We start from the raw sequence: 16,663 nt of genomic DNA on the forward strand, positions 1-16,663 counted from the left end.
CATTTTAAGTGGCTTCTATGTATTAGTTATTGTGCAAGTCATTGAAGACTTGCACAGAAGTAAAGACAGAAATAAAATAGTCTCTGACCTCAACAGAGCTTACTTTCTATTTTGGGTACACCAGCAGGTACTTTTTTTTAAACACTAAATATACACCAAGAAATTCCTTGTGAAAGGTCACAAACAAGTGAGGGAATTATAATAGAAATAATATATTCCATCTATTCATCTATATGGCTATGTTGCTATTTGTCCTGCTGCAGAAAACTCACCCTACCCCATTACTTACAACAGCAATGTTTAGGAGTGACAAAAATAGATAGCTATGGATAGAGCACCCACATTGGAATTAGGAAGACCTAGCCTCAGAAACTTACTAGCTATGTGACCCTAGGCACTTAACTGTGTTTGCCTCAGTATCTTCATCTGTAAAAATAGGTAAGGGAATAGTATACCACACCAGTATCTTTGAAACCCCAAGAAGGGTTATGAAGAGTCTGATAAGATTAAAACAAATGAACAAACCTGAGTGCACTCAGTTTTGCAATCAGCCTTGGAACTTGGCCTTCAGTGTAAACTCTTATAATTGCTAAGTACAAACTCCCTTAACCTACTCTATGTCTACAATAGCTTAGACTTGGAATATATTTTATCTCCCAACCAAATATTCCCCTTGGCATCTCACCATCTGCCCCAGTTTTTATACCAACTCCAACCTGCTTTTCCATCTTTTTACTGTGAGAGCAGTAATCAGATCAAAACTAGCAACATTCCTACAAATAATGTGAAAAGCCATCATCTTGTGCTCCATTCACTCTATGTCTCCTAAAATTAAAATTTCCTTCCTTGACCAATGCTAAGATGTCAAGTTTCCCCTATTAGTATGAAAGATCTTTGGGAATATTCCCAGAATATAAATTGCATCTCTAGATTAGCAATTTCCCTTATTATAATGCAAGTTCCTTAAGGACAGGGACTGTGTTACCTTTCTTATTTATCCTCAATACTTAACATTGTTCTTGGAAAACAGTGTGATAATTTTTGTTTCCTTTTATTCAGTGATAAAATCTATGGTTCATACTTCACAAAATGTGAGACTCAAAATGAGAAAATATACATAAAGTGCTTGCAAAGGGCCACATAAATGTCAATTATTATTTATATAGCACTTTGAATTTATAAAACATTTTACATACATTAACTTATTTGATCAAAAACAACTTTATTTATTACCAAAAAGTTCTATAAGATCAAAGTGTAGCTAATGATACCTAATGGGAAAGACAAATCATCTATGCATAAATTTTCAATATTGCATCATATAAAAGGTGGTCCAAGCCAGTTGCAGTAAATCCTCTAAGTTCAGTAATGATGTTTTGAGTAGACATAACTGACATTGCTTATGTTAACTTTCATCTGTAAGCCACTTTTTGATTCCTCACTTCTTTTATTAATGCCCACTCAACTGCTCCAAAAAAGATTCTTGCTTCATGCTTTTCACTTTTAGAAAGGGGAAAAAAAAAAAAAGAAAAATCTGATTTGCTCTCTGTTCTTCAAAATAAGCTTATAGCTACAATACATTTCCATTGATAATGCTAATAGGATACATCAGAATTCATAATGTAAACCAAAGTCTACTGAGACCATAGAACATTTAGTGAGTAGTGCAGTTACATTGCTAATGAGTCAGAGATATAGGATTGGTAAGCAAGTTTCCAGTATTCTCTCCATTTGACTACATACTAATAACATGGTTATCAATGTAGGTGGAATATTTATGACACTCCCAAGTATCATCGATGTTCAAATTTGTGATAATTTCAGAGTATTCAGGCTTCATTAATAGAACTAAAGGCAAAGATAAAATCAGTTCCTACTAGATCAAACAGATCTATCCCTAAAATTTGGAACACTCTCATATAGAGGTTTTTGGCAGTGTGATGAATACACAATGGATTCAAACATGAATGTTTTACTTGAAAGCATTTTAGAACTGAAGAATAACATTTATTTTATGCTTAATATCTTAATGTTTGGAAATTTTGAATTAGAAACAAATAACAAACTCATTTGATATCCCAACAACTTTTCCCTAGCTAAAGTTAATATTGGACAGACTTATAGACTGTCAATAAACATTTATTAAGCTCCTACTATATGTCAGGTACTGTACCATGTGTTAACAATATAAAGAAATATAAATCAGTGTCACAGTGAACCACAAATACATGCAAACAAGCATTCATACATACACACACAACAATTTTGCCATTTAATATCTACCCAGAAGCTTGTCACACTGGCAATACAGACATACTGTATCTAAAGAGAAAAATCTCCAAGTCAGCAAGATAACCACAACAATATTCCTTTACTATGTGCTGTAGTGTTTTTTTTCTCAATCCTATTAGCAAAATAACCATAACAATAGGGCTTAAAATCAAAGAGAAACTAGATCATATTAGCTAAGAGATTTGGGTCATCCTGATAACAGTTCTTATTTTCTTCATCATGTGTAAGAAATTTTAGCCTGTGCATTTTACTTATTAAACTTGAATCTAAAATTTACTCTATACATGTACACACAAACATCTACATATACACACATACATACAGAGTATATGAAGCAGGCTTTTCCCATGTTTCAATTATTTCATGTATAATATGGGGATATATTTTCAGCCAATTCTCAACTTCATTGTTTTGCATTAAATAGCACCACCTAAAGACAACTACTTGAAATAGTACACATATAAAATGATAGCTGATAGCAATAGGGAGACCAAACATGTATAGCATTTCCTGGCCTTTTAGATACCTAAGATATGAAAATGAAGGGGGCAATGAAAGTAACAAGATAAAAGCAGAAATTACCTCAGTTGACAAAGACATTTAGAGATATCAAATGACTTTCTCTTGATTATACAACCAGTGTCAGAGCTGGGATCCAAACATAAGTCACTTCTTTGGAGAGGCATTCAACACATATCCATATCAGCAAATCTCACAGATAATATTCGGTATGTATAAGATTTGGTGAAATTTTTACATGAATTTTTAGTTTAAAAAGAATTCCAAAATCCAGGAGGAGCAAGCCTAGGAAGCTAGGAGCCCAATTGGTTTGTAGGACATTGCACTCCCCCCTGCTCATTACTAATCATGGAGAGTTGCTCTAGGAAAATTACTGCCAAGAAGACAAAATGTTAGCTTTCCATAAATCAAAAATTTACAGAAATATAGAGAGATGCTGTATTTGCACAGCTAAGTCTTCCTGTTCTTTTTTCACTGACAGTAAATACTGTGAGAAGGATTTCCAGAATTGCTTTTGGTTGCATGAGACTCATTCAGGAAACATCTGTAATACCTGTGTGCTTCTGGTGAAAAGATGGGAAAAACTAGTGGCAGGATCAAAAAATAAAATAAAATAAAATAGAAAGCTGAAATCATATGGTAGATGCAAGGATTGGACCCAGTCAAAAGACTATATTAAAGCCAAAGGAAGTGAAAATTCTTTCTGGAAGCAGAATAAAGAGCAACCAGATCAACAAATCGCAAAAGAAATCAAACACCACAGTTCTGATGCTCAAAGTAGCACCTGAAGTATCTCAGCGGCTCAATCCCCTTGTTACAGTAATCAATCTGATAATGGCTCAGATATGGAGATTGGCTCTGGGTCTAGCAAAATACCAGTCTTTTCCTTTTAGATCTCACATACTGGATGGAAAAGGTAGAAAGTATGCTGTGGGACTGTCTACAAAGAGCTTTTCTGGGAAGTTCTATTAGACGCACTTCTATTCAAACTCTGTTATGAAAATAAGAAAGCAGCTGTAGGAAAAGAAAAAAAAAAAAAACAGAGAATGAGGTACCCGAATTTCTGCCTGTCTGAAATCAGAAAGAATGGTGACTTCAATATTCTCAAGCAGGACTGATAATTTGCATGAAAAAGATAACAAAATTACCTTTATTTCACTTGAACACTTGTCTCTAGACAATTCCTAGAATGGTTTTAAGCGGGTTTGTTTTCATTTTTCCCCTCCATTTCAGCCAACAGTGAAGTCATTGTCTATCTCACTAAAAAGATTGTATATAATATTTAAGGTGCTCCATATTTGATAGGAAAGCTAAATGCTGCCATAAAATGCTCTTTGAAATTCTTTTTTAATACCATCTTAATGGATGAGCATTGAGGAAGGCATAGAGGACAGAAATTGACTTTTCCATATTAAATAACATGCAGTTTTGCCTTTTTCTATTGAAAAATAATGATCGGACATTTTTAAATTAGTGGTCAGATTTGTTTTCTTTTGTGAAAACAAATCTGACAGGGAAGTGAAAAGGACTTAAATACTAAAATGGCATTTGAAAACAATTCTAAAACATGAAAGTGTTAGAAAAGTTATAATGATTCAGATCTGTAAGACTGAGTCATTCTGCTAAATAGCACAGATTTTATCTTCTAGTGAGAATATCTTGGAGGAGTTAGCATTCCTTAATTTAAGACAAAAAGACAAAAAATACCTTTTTATGTTCATTGTTTCTCCTTTTATTAATCTAAGAAAATAGTAATTTATATGGATTGTTGGAATTGCTAAAAAATAAACCTGGAGATGTAATTCTTGTCTATAAGTTGCTTAGATTTACTACATCAAAAACCAGCACGATTCAATTTTAGCTCTGGATTATTTCATTTGACCTTTGTGAAGGTCTTATTTACACAGATGGTCATTTAACTTGCTTTAACTTCTTAGATATACTGAAGTGCATTGCTATAAGTTTGTCTTCTTTTTGGTATGTCCAATATTAACTTCCACTAGGGAAAAGGTGTTGGGATATCAAATGGGTTTATTTTTTATTTCTAATTCAAATTTTCCAAACATTAAGATAGTAAGCATAAAATAAATGCCATTGTTCAGTTCTAAAATGATTCCAAGTAAAATGTTTCTGTTTGAATCCATTGCACATTCATCACATTGCCAAAAATCTCTTTATGACAATGTAATGGGCTGAGGCTTGAGTTGATGCACTGAGGTCCCAAGCATGTGAGGCTAAATAGTAATTGGACCATACTCTATTAATATATATGCTTGGAGAAAGAATGGCCCCCGCCCACTCTTTGTGCAAGTCCTGATGTGTTGTATAGGAAATGACGTTTTTGGTGGGTGGAGGCCATTCTTAGAGTCATCACTAATAGCCTCTGCGTTATTGCTATGTGCTTGTATATTACCTCCCATGCTGATGGGTTTGTGCATACCTGTTTCTAATAAGACCCTTCAGCCCAGAGACCCTCTAGCAACCCCCATTTCCCTTTGGTACTTTTCATCTCCCTTCCTGAGATGTCAGGGAGGGTGTGATTATCTCCTTTTTAGTGCTTTCACCTCCCTTCCTGAGAAGTCAGGGGGGTCATGATCACCTCCTTTCCTGAGAAGTCAAGGAGGGTGTGATCACCTCCCCTTGGGAGCTCTGACCTCCCTGAGGAGTCAGGGATGACATGACCACCTGTGTTCTAAAACAAAAGAAAGCAGGAGATGTAATGGGCTGAGGCTTGAGTTGATGCACTGAAGTCCCAAGCATGTGAGGCTAAATCGTAATTGGACCATACTCGATTAATATATATGTTTGGAGAAAGAATAGCTCCCACCCACTCTTTGTGCAAGTCCTGATGTGTTGTATAGGAAATAACATTTTTGGTGAGTGGAGGGAGGGGAGTGGAAAAGGAAGTGGAAAGGAAGGCTGCGGGCTGGCGTCTTGTCACAGCTGCTCACATTGCTATCGCGAACCCCCTTCACCTCCGATTCACCTCTGCTAGCTGGCTTCCTGTCGCAGCTGCCCATATTGCTATCGCAATCCTTCTTCACCTCTACTGAGAATAAAGATTGAAAATTTTTCCCTTAACCTGAATTCCTGACTCAGGCTGATTTTAAATACACGGTCATCACATGACAGTGTTCCAAATTTTGAGGGTAAATTCAAGATTTTCTACCAAATCAGGAAATGGAAGCTGTTCTTGAGATTTTGTGGAACTATTTAATAGGACACTGTTCCTTGTCTTTTCTCAATCCTGGAAACCCTAATCTCCCCACCTAGATTGGAAAGGACACATTTATTCTTTAAAGGATCAAGTCCCATCATAAATGCCAAAAACATTTGTCAAGTTCAAGCCATATGAGACTCCCTAAATTATTTAAGTGCATATAAATTATCTGAGAACATTATCAGTTTTAAATATGTTAGATAAATTCAATTTTAAAACCCTATAAGTGAAGACAAGAAGGAAATGAATTTTTTTACTAATTTTACTTTAAGATTATAAAAGTATTATTGATGTTTTTCCATTATAGCTGTTATTTTCAGGTATAATCCTTTTCCCCTTCCCAAACACCTACCTCTATCTCTACCACCGCCATCATTATTATGAACAAACAACAAGTAATAAAGAGACAACAAAGAGTTAAGCAAAACCAAAAATCCCAATAATTATTTCTGCCAGCATGTTTCAGTATTGTGCCCCCATAGTCCCTTCTTTCACCATTAAAAGTAGAGAAGTGCAGTTTCTTATCTTTGGCCACTGCCATTTCATAGAGTAGGCTTTGTTTTATTGATCTTGTCATTTACATTGTCATAGTCATTGTGTAGATTGTTTTCCTGCCTCTCTTTTACTCCATTCTGAAGCCAAATCTTTCTTCTTGACACACAAATTAATAGTGTAGGCAGCAGGAACACAATTACACAAAGACCAAAGAGTGCCTACCACCAAAAGGTCACACAGCAGTTTATAGGATAATAGGAGTAGGATTATAAAATGCAAGATACCTACCCACTGGCCACCTCTCCGGGCAAATCTCTCAGGTTTCCATAGACTAAGCCTTTGTCTTTTTTTCTCTTCTATTCCTTTTGCCTTTTTCTTCTTGCCTTTATTCAGTCCTTTCTACCATTTGTTTTTATTTTTCCCTCTCTTCTCCCTGGCTGGATTCCAGCAAGGTAAGGATTTGACTGACTTTTCAGGAATATCACTCATTTTCTGTCATTTTATTACTCTGAGAGAAAAATCAGCCATTAGCATTCTTTCTGCACAAACTTCAATTCTAATATATTCCTTCTGCTTACATTCTACCCAGAGAAGCTGTACTGGGAGATAGTAATGTGGCTAAGTAATAACGGGTACCTCCATATGGCAAAAGAAATGTTTTCTTATCCTAATTTGTTTAATGGAATGCAGTCGAATCGCAGCAGGAATTTCTCTATAATTGCTGGTCACAATGAAATAGTTTCAACAGGGAATAGTTCTTGAACTTTTCATTCATATTTAAATTCATTTGTTCCAAAATGAAAACAAAGCATCCATCAAAACATGTGCAGTATACATAATTGCCCTCATTTAAACTATAAGCTATCAAAAAACATCAGCTTGTCCAAAAGCTAACATTTATCAGGTTGATCATAAGTGAAGACAGATGATAGCCATAGTGTGGCATTTTTTTCTATAACATCATCATAGAGTAAATTATGCATGGTAGCTTTATTTTGTATTGGGTTGGAGTTTGAGGTTTGTTTGTTATTTTTGGAAAGGATATATGTGATTTTACTGACATAGAAAACTCCCTCTACTAATGAATATGGACACCTGCTTTATAACTGATAGTATTAAACAGTTGCTTGGAACACTAAGGGATTAGGTGAGTTGTGAAGAGTCAAGTCACATATATAGCCAGAATGCATTAAGAAAAAAAGTGGGAGTAGAGCCCAAATATGGCTGATTTTAATGCTGATTATTTATCCAAAATACTATGCTACTTCTAAGTCCTTCTTAACCTACCACAATCAACATTTATGGTGTTATACTGCATCTTTCACCTCCAATCCTCCTGTTCTTTGATATGATGACATTAGTTTCCTGGCTTTTCCAAAAACAAGATAATCCATCTTCTAAATCATTCCATTTTCATAGATATGGAATACTTTGATGATGTTGTTGAGAAAAATGCCAAGCCATGTGTGCATCTGTCTGCTTATTATCAACTTGATATATATGGTCCTGAAGTCTTCACAAGTTAATGTTTTGTGAAACTTTATAGTTTAGATGTTTCTGGCTTCTTTGGCTTCCTTTATTTGGAAGCTGAAATTTCAATTTCTATTGGAAGATTTTACCAGTCCCTCAAAATTCTAGTGCCTTCCTTCTATCACTTATTTCTTATTTATTTTGTATATAACTTGTTTGTACATTATTTCTTTCCCCTTTAGTAAGTGAGCTTCTTAAGAGCAGGAATCTTTTTGGTCTTTGTATTCCTGGCATTTACTGCAATGTCTGGCACATAATAGGTGCTTAACCATTTTTATTTATTGATGTTAATTCCTACAATCCTATTTTGTAAACTTATAGTCATAATAAATATTAGTTATCCCTCTGTGTTTTGTACCATACCTAATTTTGTATAAACAAGTTATCCAAATAGCTGATAAAATCAACTTTGATTAACAGAATAAGAATAGAGAGTGCTACATTGTAGTTTTTCTGAGGTTCACATCAATGTTTTAGCAGCACTTTTGTTACTAATATGTAGTTATGAATACATGTAACTATATTAGCATCTCATCTGCATTCTCCATATTATCTACAAAGATACCATGAAATTCTCTCAAACCATTGACTAAAATCCACACATATGATGTCTACATTTCTTTTATCTACCAGAATCAGAAATGAGAGAGACAGACATAGACACACACAGAGAGAGGGACATACAGAGAAAGGCAGAGACAGAGAAAGACAGAGGAAGAGGTAGAGAGGCACACAGAGACACACACAGAGAAATAATAATTTGGGATCACTTTTTTTAAATAGAATGCATAGCTTAGCTCTCAGGGATCACTCCTTTCTTGCTAAATAATCCTAAACTTTCTATTTAATGTTTTAGAATTTTGCTTTGGTTTGATATCATACTTACCAATTATGGTTTTTGTGATTCATTTTCATCTTCTTTTTGAAAATTGGGATAGATTTTGATCATATCTAATCTAGCCGTAATTTTTCTATTTTTTTCCACAGATATTAACAGCATTGGATTCAAATGTATTATTTGCAACAGGATTCACACACACACACACACACACACACACACACACATATATATAAACAACATACATAATTTTATGCATGATTCCTAATCTATATATGTGCTGGAGTATCTCTTCTGATGCCCAGTACCACATCACCACTATATATTAGGTCTTTCATATGATGTCACAGGCATTTCAGGAACAACATATAAAAGAGATCTTATTATCTTCCCCCATAAACACACCCTTCTTCATTCCAAATATTCTATTTCTTTTCAAAGTATCTTCCAGTCAACTAGATTTGAAACCTCACCTAATTTTTTGTTGTTGTTGTTGTTGAGACAATTGGGGTTAAGTGACTCGCCTAGGATCACACAACTAGGAAGTGTTATATGTGTGAGATTCAGATTTGAACTCAGGTCCTCCTGTCTTCAGGGCTGTCTATTCACTGAGCCATCTAGCTGCCCCAACCCTCACTTATTTTCAACTGCATTCCATATCAATTCTTATAACAACCAGTCACTAAATCTTGTCAGTTCCACTTACATAACATTTTCTACATGCATTCTCTTTCTCTAATTACAGAGTAACCTGCTTGGTTTTATCTTCATGGCCTCTTACCTGAATTTTTGCAGTGGTCTCCTATTTATTCTCAATGCATCATCATTTCCTACTCCAATTCAACCTCCATACAGTTGCCAAGGTGATTTTCCTGAAGCACTGTTTTGACCATTTCACATACCTCCTCCTTATGCTCCAGAGGCTTCTTTTTGCCTCCAGAAACTTCTTTCTTTGGTAAATTCTAGTCAAATTTAACTATTTTTTCCTTTTATATAACATTCTGCCTAATACCTCTCTCTTCACTTCTGATTGAGAATCCCTAGCTTTAAGCCTTAAGCCTAAAAGTAGCCTTCTCTTATTCCTCTAGTTTCTAATGACTTTCTTTAAAAAAAAAAAAGCCTTATTTTTTTATATGCAACACTAAGATGAGAAACTAACTGGGAACCTAGAATTTTTAGTTTATAGAGAAAACATTTTCTTACAACCCTGAGAGTGATTTGGACTACGATAATGCTGAGCCAGGAGGGGCATTTGAGTAATGCATGGGAGAGCAGAGTAAAGAAGGAGCAGAAAGATGGCATCTTCAACCTCACCTAAGTTTTAATATGTTGAAATGAAAAGAATCGGCAACATAAGTGAAAGTAGAAACTGCAAGGAGAGTTGAATTGTAGCAGAAAAGAGATCAAAATGGGCCAGCAAGCATCTTGCAGAAAACATGGGCTCAAGATAATGTTTGTACTGAGGAACAGTATAAAACTCTTCAAGGTTTATACTCTTCAAGTATGCCTCTTCAAGAACTGGGGAAAGTTCTAAAAATAGTCTGCTCTTTCCTCAACTTTTTTTCTACTCCTTTGTTTGTTCAGTAACAAAAATTTTAATGTACTTCGATCCATTTATCCATATGTCTCCTGAATACTGAATTTTCTTCAAATACAAAGAAACAAATTAGCTGGAGGGACACAAAGATTGTCATTAAGTAAAAAAAACATATCTCTGTTTGAATGTTAGTAGTTTTCCTAAGTGGGAGCTCTGAGTTATTATGGCCACACTTGTAATTTTGCTTTTGTCCAACAGATATTCTATAAAACACTAGAGAAATGGACCACTTGAACCCAGTCATCATTATTTTACCCCCAATCTAAAAGTAAACTGTCTGCTATAACAAGGTCCTTTAGTATAGGAAAGTCTTGATGTAAATATTTTTGCCCCTTTCCAGGAAGGAAAAAGATAGCTAATGGGATTAAGTACATGATACAGCACTACCTTTAAACATAATGTATATATCTGCATATGTTGTTTCATTCCTTAAAGGGACTGATGGATAGATTTCAGGGGACTCGAACTTTGCATGGAAAAAAATGCATTTTATTTTCATTATTCAATAACTGAAATTTAACATCTCTTTCAATTATTTAAAAATATTATTCTAAGAAAGTTTCCATAGGCTTTCTTAGATTATCCAAAGCATTCATGACATAAAAGTAGGATAAGAACCTGAACAGAATAATATAGCTCCTTAGTTGTTGCCAATTCTCATATTGGCATGAGAAAATTGCTTTAATCCTCTGAGCCTCAATGCCCTTATCTTTTGAGGTTATTTGCCCTACTTAACTCATAGTACTGTGTAGATTTGAAATTATCTATTATTATCTATCTTTCTATTTCTCCTTGGGGCAGCTGAGGAGTATAGAGGATAGAGTACTGGGCCTTGGAAGATGTATGTTCAAATATATCATCAGACACTTACTAGCTGTGTGACATTAATCTTAACATTTTTGATTAACACACTTCCTTTTGCTTCAATATATTCATTTTTAAAATGGGGATAATAATAGCACTTACCTCCTAAGGTTGTTGTGGAAATCAAATGAGATAATAGTTATAAAGGGTTTAGCATAGTATCTGGCACATAGTAAACACTATATAAATGTTAGTTATTATTATTATCAATGCTAGTTTTTATGGCTATTAGTTAACTAATCAATCAATGTACATTCATTTGTAGCAATCTTTTTGTAACAGAAAAGCCTGGACATCAAATGGATGCTTAATAGTTGGGAATGGATGGATAAATTATGGTATATGAAGATAATAGAATATTATTATGATGAGCAGGCTGATTTTAAAAATGTCTGGAAAGAGTAGCATGAACTGATACTGAGTGAAGTAAGCAGACCCAAGTGAACATTGTATACAAGAAGATATGAAAAAGATTCTGTGATGATTAACTGGACGGACTTAACTTTTTTCAACGAGATGATTCAAAGCAATTCCAATAAGACCTGCAATGGAAAGTGACATATGCTTCCAGAGAGATAATTATGGTGACTGAATATAGATTGAAACACAGCATTTTCAAGTTTTTTCTCATTTTTCCCCTTTTGTTTTGATTTTTCTTGTATAGCATGATAAATATGGAAATACATTTTAGAAGAATTGCACATATTTAACCTATATCAGATTGCTTGCTGTCTTGAAGAGGGAAGTGGGAAGAGAGAAGGGAAAAAAACTGGAACACAAGGTTTTACAAAGGTGAATGTTGAAAACTATCTTTGCATATTTTTGGAAAAATAAAATATTATCAAAAATCAATACATATTTATTAAGCATCAGATACTGTACTAGTTGTTGGGGATACAAAAACAAAATTAAGCACGACATGACCTCAAAGAGCTAATATTCTTTTGGCAGAAATAATACACATAAGTTTATAAAAAATAAATACAAAGCAAACTGTCAGGGGAGTCACTATCAACTGGGCTAGAAATTATAAGAGGCAGAAGGAAGGCAAGGATGTACTACAGGTATAATACAAAGTCTTTGCACAGAGTCCAAGAGAGTAGTTACAAGATTGTGTATCAGCAATGGTAAGGGAAGTTTAAATGTTCATAAAGGAGAATAAATGGAAAATAATACTTAAAAGGTAGGTTGGAGTCAGTATATGAAGGATTTTAAATATCAAACAGAAAAGTTTATATCTGCCCACAAGGGTTATAAGAACCTTCTAGAGTATATTAAGTAGTAAAGTGATGTAGCTAGATCTGTTCTTTGGAGGATTATTTGCAACTCTGTGGAAGATGGAGTGGAGAGAGGAGACCTTTGAAGCCAGTGACAATTTAGCAGCTATTTCAATAGTGGAGGTTAAGAGATCAGCAATTTAGGTAAGGTTTCAAAGAACCCACCTCCCCTAACTCTTCTTTCCTTATTCCATCATTAAAAGTATCTTCCCATATATCAGCATTATTTCTATCTTGACAGTAATTACACTGATAAAAATGCACTTGTTTCATACATTAGGAATATATTCTAGATCTCTAATATCTATAATCAGAGGGTCTCAGAACATTGCAAGCAATTCATTAATTTGTCACTTTTTCAATGTTGATTTCCCTAAGCAAGTAAAATTCTTCTACCTGTTCCTAATCTCTTCATTGTTATGCAAACTATGCCCATGGTTTACTAATTGTTTTTGCCAACAGCTTTGTATTCTAGATTAGTAGTTGAAATTGTGATCAAGTGTTCATTTATTTTTCTTCATATGGTCATAGGAATGTCTTTGCATGCAGATACATGCCAGGTTGTTTCTCTTTCATTGTTGATTTTTCTTCCTTTCCCCAAAGCCTTACATTCTAGTATTTTATTTTTTATCAGATGTTTTCTATTATGTCCTTTACCCCTCAGTATATCAATTATGTATGACTAGTGCACTGTTTCAGCACATCCCAATTTCTGATGAAATGTAGATTCATGCTTTAGCAAAGGTGTCTGCCCAATTGAGTGATGTGTTCTCTTACCCAAGCTATTCTTCCCAAACTATATTTTCCTTCTCTTTAACTCTTCTCTAATCTCTGGACCAGGTAGCATTTTTATGTATCACATATTATCTTTGGTTTGGGGAAATGGCATTGTAAATTATATAAATCTATCCACACTGGATAGTTTGCTTTGCCTTTCAACAATATTGAGATTCAAAAATATTGATGGTTCTGTCTTTTATTCTGTTCTGTGTTACAGGCTGTGGGTTGACTTCTCAATTCCAAATGACTTGTTTATTTTGAAAATAGGTATACTTAGCTCAAAGAAAGGAAGGCTTCAGAAAAGGAAAAAATCAGGAATGTGATCAATGTTTGTTTCCCATGCACTAATTATATGATCTACATTAAAACGAAGAAGAAAAATCACCAAATTTGGAGTTAGAGGACAAAGGCTTAATCCTAGTTTTACTGTTAAATGAGTTAAATGTGTATGAAATGTTTTGAAAACCTTAGAAGGCTATGCAAATTTTCTTGTTATTGCTGTCACTGTTTTGTGCCTGTCTTTTTGACCTTGGGAAAATCACTTCACTTTGACAAGTCTCAGTTTCCTCGTGCATAAAATAGATTGGATTTGATCACCGGTTCTCAAACTTTTTGATCTCAATTGCTCTATTTTTTTTTTTTACTATATTTGTATTATTTTAAAAAGTATTAAGATCCACTCAAAAGCTTTAGTTTATGTGGGTTAATTATCACATTAAAAGTTATCTCTTGATGGTTACCATATTCTAATTAAAATATTTTAATGTTAGCATGAAAATAGTTTTGACTTCCTAGACCAAAAGTGTCATAGAGATTCCCAGGGCACCCTGGAACACATTTTGAAACTGCTCATTAAATTCCCTTCACAATATAAATGTTATTACTTTATGATTTATGATATATTTTATCCTTTGGGGAATTCAGTCAATAGTTATTTATTAAGCAACTAGTATGTGCCAGCCACTTTGTTAAGTGCTGCATATTGGTGTTCCTTATAAAAGGAGGAGTTTATTTAGTTATTTTCAGAATTATTTTAGGCTATCCCAGATGTAACTTCCAAAATAATTTCACATGTGGGATTGTCTAACATTTGAATTACTATGATGCAAAAGAAATGAAATATTCTGTGTGGCTTCATATCTATAGATATGACTTTTGGGGACAGCACATTTTAGTTCAATAAAAGGAACAACTTGCTCACAATTTCAGCTATCCAATATTAACAGCATAGAATATCTCACTAATTAGTGAAATCACCATCAATCAGCAAGCCTTCATTAAACACTACTATGTGCCTGGCACTGTGCAAATTGGAAGGAATGACACAATCCTTAATTTCAAGAAATTTATAATATCATTAATCCTCCCACTCCAAGAGGTACCTAGATAACTGCTTCTCAGTGATATTATTGAGATTTATGAACATAGTAGGAAGTTTAACCAAGTGGCTTCTAAATTCTAAAGTTCCTCTCAATACTAAGATTTAGTGATTGAAAATTTCACTCAGAGAAAAATACAGGAGAATTATAATATTCTAATCATCTCATTTTAAAAATGAGGAAACCAAGGCACAGAAAGATTATGCAACTTACTCAAAGTCAGAGATAGGAAGTATTTAAGGTGAGATTTGAACCCAAGTCTCTTTGACTTCAGGTATAATTTATATTCACTTTGATACCATGATGCCTTTAAGATATAAAGATGCCAGGAATTTTTTTCATGGTTTTGTCCTTTCCTAAAGAGGCCTGCCTCCAGATTTTACCCCCAATTAATTTGCTACTTGAAAATTAAGCTTAATTTTATTAATTAAAAAGTCAGGTTATCTTATATGAGTCCACTTATTGGACAATATCAATAGTTTTGAAATAGCTTCCAAACTACAAATTGATATGTTGCCCTTGAAAGATTCAATACACTTTGTTTGTTTTAAATAATAATGTCAAGAATTTATGCTTGCAATGTACTTTTTATTTATATGCCATAAATATTTTATCTTGTTCTATCACAATTGATTCCTTTGTGAGAGTAAGCTAAGAATTTGGAACTGCAGTTCTCAAAGATGACCATTTGTGTCAACATCCAGATTCATCATCATCTTTAAAATAAAAATAATGACTCCATGGTATGGAAAAGGTTAACAAAAATTTATCATTGGAACAGATGCAGGAATAATCCTGCATACATAGGCCAGTGGTAAGGAAAGAGAAAAATCAGAATATATGATATGTTTTTAAAGCTCTCTCTAAAATATATGTGAATTTATCAGCCTAAGTTAGAGACATTTGGGAGAAATTATAATTTATGTGACCTTTCCTGACTCAGGAGGTTGCTATTGTAATTTCTCAATGTGGGAAAAAAGGCAAATAATTCCTATTTATGTCCTTTTGTAGCCATACAATATTTCTCAGCTTTTGCTATATAAAGCATTCTATCATTTCTATTTTTTCTCCCTGAAAAGCACAAGGTACTATCATTTAAATGATAATGCTTCCAAAGATATGGTCATAATAATTGGTATATGTGTGGTATAGCACTGACTGTATTCAATATTGTTGTAAAAATGTATAATTTTATTAATTTATTTAAAAATAATAATTTTTTATCCCTCCCATCCTCCCTAAAACACTATCCTGCATACCAAAATATTGAGAAGAGTGAATTTTCATATTTTACATTCAGATAATAAAACCAATCTCTCCTGAGTCAACTCTTTAGCATGCAAGGCTAGCAAATGGGCAAGTGATTTTACATCCTGGTCAGTAGTCTTCAAAAAGTGTTAGGCTTACAGTCTTAATATGACCCACGAAGCAGTATCAGTCCCACCAATCTTTGCTCCTCCATTAGCTCGGATAATAGAGCAGTGCATCACTAGATTCAAAACAAATTAATAACATCATACAAAATTGGTTAGAGAATTATTTTTTAACAAGAAGTCAAACCTACTGAACATTTTTTTCCTGTTTGATGCCTCATTAAGTTAAATGTCCTACATATTTTTGCATAGAAATATAATTTATTATTTAACAAATATTTATTAAATTCTATCAGTTTCAGCACTCACGTTGTGAAAAGTAATCATGTGATGGGGTGGAGCAATGAAAAGAAGTCCACACTTGAAAGCAAGATAACCTGCATTCAAGACCTGCTTCTAAGATATGCTAATATTTTGACCATGAGCAAGAGATCATTTCACTTTTTAGTTCCTCAGACATCTCTTTAAGATTATAAGTTAGAAATGAGTTCATGATGGA

At 33.8% G+C, this 16,663-nt stretch overlaps 1 protein-coding gene and 1 pseudogene across 1 annotated transcript in view; both read left to right on the forward strand.

Moving 5' to 3' along the window:
* The window catches only part of OLFM3 (olfactomedin 3), a 256,710-nt gene that overhangs the window by 85,623 nt on the left and 154,424 nt on the right, over positions 1 to 16,663 (forward strand). The gene's annotated exons all lie outside the window — the stretch shown is intronic.
* On the forward strand, positions 2,919 to 4,347 carry LOC127559443 (SIN3-HDAC complex-associated factor-like; annotated as a pseudogene).

This window comes from Antechinus flavipes, chromosome 4 (genome assembly GCF_016432865.1).
Source record: "Antechinus flavipes isolate AdamAnt ecotype Samford, QLD, Australia chromosome 4, AdamAnt_v2, whole genome shotgun sequence".
Taxonomy (NCBI): domain Eukaryota; kingdom Metazoa; phylum Chordata; class Mammalia; order Dasyuromorphia; family Dasyuridae; genus Antechinus; species Antechinus flavipes.